Here is a 6,102-nt window from a genome sequence, read left to right on the forward strand (position 1 = left end):
TCATTATTTGTTCCTGTCATCTTAGCCAATTTGACAGGTGTGTAGTGGTATCTCAGAGTAGTCTTAATTTGCATCTCTCTGATCAATAGTGATTTGGAACACTCTTTCATATGAGTGGAAATAGTTTTAATTTCATCATCTGAAAATTGTCTGTTCATATCCTTTGACCATTTATCAATTGGAGAATGGCTTGATTTCTTATAAATTAAAGTCAGTTCTCTGTATATTTTGGAAATGAGGCCTTTATCAGAACCTTTAACTGTAAAAATGTTTTCCCAATTTGTTACTTCCCTTCTACTCTTGTTTGCATTAGTTTTGTTTGTGGAAAAACTTTTTAATTTGATGTAATCAAAATTTTCTATTTTGTGATCAATAATGATCTCTAGTTCTCCTTTGGACACAAATTCCTTCCTCCTCCATAAGTCTGAGAGGTAAACTATCCTATGTTCCTCTAATTTATTTATGATCTTTATGCTTAAATCTTGGACCCATTTTGATCTTATCTTAATATGTGGTGTTAAATGTGGGTCCATGCCTAGTTTCTGCCATGTAACTTAGATTTTCAACATGTTTTCAACATTTTTTAAATTAGATGCCACAACTAATAGAACTCATTTTTCCAAATCATAATCTAGTTACAGAATTAATCTTACATAAATAAAGCCAAAATTTACAACCACAAAATCAATTTTTTCAATTTTCCTGGGCTATTAGTTACCTGTTCTTTAGAATTTAAAGCCCAGAATTAAGAACCAGTTAATTTTCAAAGATTCAGTAGCACTTTCACCTTTCCATAATTTTTTTAAAATTGTATTTTCTAAATTTTAAGGAAGAAAAAATTTATCTCTTGTTTATAACAGCTCCATCTTTTCTTCCAGAGGCTTTTCAATTTTAATCACAGATAAAAGATAAGAAGGTGATAGATTTATAAAATGAGCTGAACAAGAAAATGGCAGACCACTCCAATATCTTTGCCAAGAAAACCCAAATCAGATCATGAAGTATCAGATATGACTGAAAGGACATAACAATAAGAACAATAAACCTCACTTTCCCATTTCCTTGTGTTGGAACTCATGAGATTCTAAAGATTGGGGACTATGCCTTGCAATGATTTTTTCTGGGGCAGAATATTTAGTTTCCTAATCATAACTCAATAATTAATCTTTATTTCATAGAATTTCTCCTTTGCAATATGGCATTAATTTTCACACAATGTTGATTAATTGCAATAATTAATTGCAAAACTCTTTTTGAATTCCTGACAGCTTAAAATGCATGGTTTCTAATTGTCTTTGTTGGCTTTGGTGACCTTGCTTGTTAAAACAATTCCCACAATTCCCTCATCCTGGATGGATATGTGGATTCCTTTCTTGATAAGGCATTTAACCTACATGTTCATCGGTGCATCAAAGGTCCTCAAGAGTAAGGAAGAGAAAATTCTTACCTCTATAATCCTTGGATTTCAAGACTTTTGGACAAAGGGGTCATAAGCAAAGTAATACTTTAATTTTCACAATAACCAGCTTTCATGAATAATGGTATCTATTTTTCTTATTGACTGTGAGGTAGCTATGTAGCATAGTGAATAGATTCCTAGACATTAGAGTCAGGAAAACCTGAGTTCAAATCCAGACAAAGACACTTAATACCCATGTAACCTTGGATAAGTCAATTGATTTCTCTGTGTCAGTTTTCTTACCTGTAAACTGAGAACAGCAATATATCTACCTCCCACAATTACTGGGAAAGTGATATTTGTAAAGTACTTTGCAATCCTCAAAATGTGTGTAGTCTTGTCCATACACAAAGTTTGCTCTTCACATTTTTCTATTTCTTTTTAAAACATGGCTTTGCCCCTTTACTAGCCTTTCAATCATGTTCTTTTGTCCTCAGCTTATCATTCCTCCTTCCTCAGTTATACCCACTCCTAAACAATAGATTTCATCAGTTAGGAAACAACTTTGTTAGCTTCTTAGGAAGCTTTCACATTGTAACCAAGATAAATTCTCCAAAGTGCCAGACCCTAAATGATTTGTTTCATCAAGGAAAAAAAATCTGTGTAGCAACAACTTATTCTAACCTATTCTGTTAGTTGAGCCTCACATCAAATACTTAATATTAATTTTTGCTTGAGAGACAAAATCCTCAGGAGCCATCATTCTAAATTTACTTTCTCATATTTCATGAAGTACTTAGGATCAGATAATTAAAGAATTTATAGTTGTCAGACTCATTTGTTATATCACAGATCTTCACAGGAAAATACCTAGGAAACCAGGTATTTTAAAAACTAATCTCTAAAGAAATGTTTCTAAAAATAGGAAAGTTTCCTGCAATAAAATATTTGGCTGGAAAAGATCAGCTCTGAGCAATGGAAACAGTCAAAATCACTGGAATCACCAGAGCCAATCCAAGAGAAAACTGAAGTCAGCAAAGTTATTTTGTGGCCCCTCCTTTAAAAAAAAAAAAATACCCTTTCTCCCTTTTTCATCTTTTTTTTTTTTTCTTTTTTTTTCCCTTGAGGCAATTGGAGTGAAGTGGTTTCCTAGGTCACACATCCAGGAAGTGTTCAATGTCTGAGATCACATTTGAACTCAGGTCCTCCATGAATTCAGAGCTGATGCTCTATCCACTGCGCCACCTAGACGACCCCCTTTTTTTTAGTCTTTCCAGAATCTTCTTGAATATTAAGGGCTCAGAAAATGAGAAACACACACAAACATAATAATAAATATCAGGTGTAGAATTTATTAGATTAAAAAGAAGGAAAAACAAAACATGGGTAATAATCATTATCTCAGACAAAGTTAAAGCTAAAATGGATTTAATCAAGAGAGAAAAATAGGAAAACTATATTATATGTAAGCCATCTTAATCAATATTGTTTTAGACTAACTAAAATAACTAAGTAGTATAAGTATGGAATATTGCCGTGGTATAGGAAATGATGAGTTGGTAGATTTTTTTTTTTTTCCCCCTGAGGCTGGGGTTAAGTGACTTGCCTAGGGTCACACAGCTAGGAAGTGTCTGAGACCAGATTTGAACTCCAGTCTTCCTGAATTCAAGGCTGGTGCTCTATCCACTGCGCCACCTAGCTGCCCCCTAGTTGGTAGATTAAAAAAAAAAAAAAAATGGAAAGACTTGTGCTTATGAAGGAAGAGGTTATTTACCTTCAGAGAAACAGAAGACAAGCAAACATAATATGGTCTCACATAGATGTATATGAAATGTATATGTGTATATGTTTGTGTATGTATGATTATAAATATCCACGTATATGTGTGTATATGTATGTATATTATGACTATATATATACACACATATATATATATATATGTATGCACATATACATATACATGAAAATATTTGTTCAGCCTTCCTGGGAAAAGGAGCATGGGAAGAAGGTAGAAAAAGAACAAAACAAAAAATGCATAGCAAAGAACAAAAGAAAACTTACAAGGAAGCAAAGAAAAGATGGATAGCTCAGAATACAATATGTAATATTTATTGTATAGGCTTTCTTGAAATGAAGATTTAGTAATTTATAATCTGAATCTTCTCTTATGTTCTGCTATCCACATGACAATTTTTTTTCTTTTTCTATTTAAGTTTTAAACTAAGAGGCTTCTCCAACACTGACGGTTTTGTGATGGCAAATAAGGCCATCTGTTGTCTCAACCCTAGTTGATAAACAGGCATTTCCTCTACATATTAAGATCTGGAAAATATCTTAATTTAGAAAAGTTAAGATCTGCTATTGTATTCTGGGCCATTGCCAAACAACTTGACTTTTGTCTTGCCATTGGACTTTGATAATTTTGGAACAGAATTTAATAACTGTGTGCAGTTTTGCTTCACGTAAATCCAGCTCACCAGCAAGTCAAGACATCACCTTCATGATGCCATTGGTTCTCTTGGAGAATGAAGATTTATGTGTCACAAAAAACTCTGCAAGAAGAGATAGTTTAAAATAACTCCAGACAGTATAAAATACCTGGGAATATACCTGCCAAAACAAACCCAAGAACTATATAAACAAAATTATAAAAAATCTTTTTATGCAAATAAAATCAGATTTAAATAAAGAAATATTAATTGTTCATGGATAGACAGAGTCAATATAATAAAAATGACAATTTTGCCCAAATTAATTTGTATATTTAGTGCCATCCAAATTAAATTAAAGTTAATATTATTGAATTAGGAAAAAAAATAAAATTCATTTGGGAAAACAAAAGTCAAGAGTATCAAAAGAAATAATGAAAAAAAGTAAAGAAAGTGAGTTTAGCAATATCAGATCTTAAACTATATTATAATTCAGTAACTATCAAAATTATCTGGTATTAGCTAATAAATAAAAAGTAGATCAATAGAATAGAGTGGACATAAAATTTATAGCAGCAAATAAACATAATAATCTTATATTTGAAAATGTGAAGATTTAAAATTTTGAGATAAGAATTCATTACTTGGTAAAAATTGTTGGGAAAACTGGAAAGCAACATGGCAGAAACTGGTCACAGATAAATATCTTAATCTATATTTATCTGTAATGGCTACATAACCATGTAATTTATGATGGCTATATGACCAAGATATAGAAATTTTACAAGAAAATTAGAATACAGAACATATCATTTATAAGACTTATGAATAGGGCAACAATTTATTAATAAACAAGAGATAGAATGAAAGTAAGGTAAAATTGTTAATTTCAATTACATTAAATTAAAAAGGTTTTGCATAAATAAAACAAATATAACCAAGATCAGAAGGAAAACAGAAAATTGAGGGGAATTTTAAAGCTAGTTTATCAAATACAAATTTTGTATCTGAAATATATAAAGAACTTTGTGAAATCTATGAGAATATAAGTCATTCTTGATAAATGGTCAAAGGATATGAACAGGTAGTCTTCTGATGAAAAAAATCAAAACAATTCATAGTCATATGAAAAAATTCTCCAAATCATTAGTGATTAGAGAATGAAAATTAATAATTTTATACTATTATATTATCTAAAATGAAAGAAGAAGAAAGAGACAAATGGAAGGAATGTGAAAAAATTAGAGACACTAATCCATTGTTGGTGGAATTTTGAATTGATGCAACCATTTTGGAGAGCCATCTGGAATTATGGAGTTATAAACTTGCCTATTCCCTTTAATCCAGAAATGTTTCTACTTGATCTGTATCCAAAGATAATTTGGGAAAAAGGGAAAGAGCCCTTCCCTTTGAAATGTTTATAGCAGCATTTCATCTCTTTCCCAGCTGGATAAATAGTGGGTGAAAAGTTCCTTTAGAAATCATAATGCCTCAGTGTGATGCACAGAAAGAACTCTCACTGAATGGACAATGGAGATATGCTGGGTTCTAGTCTGAAGTCTGCCTTGAATTTATGTGATTTTTGAAAAATGTCTTCACTTTTCACCATGTTCCTTTGAAAAATCAAGCTACATTTGGTTCTCTGAGTCTAGCCCTGGATTAAATGATTCCTACAATGCCTCCCAGGCCATAACCAGTCGCCTTGACTTTTGTCTTGTCAGTGGATTTTAATGACTCTAGAAGAGAGAGTAGGACTGACAACTTTATGTAATTCTGCCTCACTTAAATCCAATTCATGCAGAAGTCAAGACCACCACAAGATGTCACTGGTCCTCTTCAAAAATGAAGGATGAACATCCTAAAAGCCTAGATTCTTTGATCTAAGCTTTTGTTGTCAGACTCAAATAGAAAGAGATCACCAGAGCAGTATAGACAACCACAAATTATTACTATCTGGGTTTTGCTGTATGTTTTGGGGGGTTTTGTTAATTATTTCTCAATTATATTTTAATCAATTGCAGGCCATAATGGAGAGTTTTTACATTGTGTTTTATATATATATATATATTTATAGGTATGTCTTTCCATAAACATATACATGAGTATTTGAGAAGGAAGAAATCAATAACAACTAAGAAAAACTGCCCATAAGAAATAACATAAGTTGAGGCTAGGAAGCCAGAAACCCTAGATAGTACAATGGATAGAATATTGGTTGGGCTTGGAAACAGAAACATCTGAATTCAAATCCTGATTCAGACATTTACTTGCTAG

This window comes from Sminthopsis crassicaudata, chromosome 3 (assembly GCF_048593235.1).
Source record: "Sminthopsis crassicaudata isolate SCR6 chromosome 3, ASM4859323v1, whole genome shotgun sequence".
Lineage (NCBI taxonomy): Eukaryota > Metazoa > Chordata > Mammalia > Dasyuromorphia > Dasyuridae > Sminthopsis > Sminthopsis crassicaudata.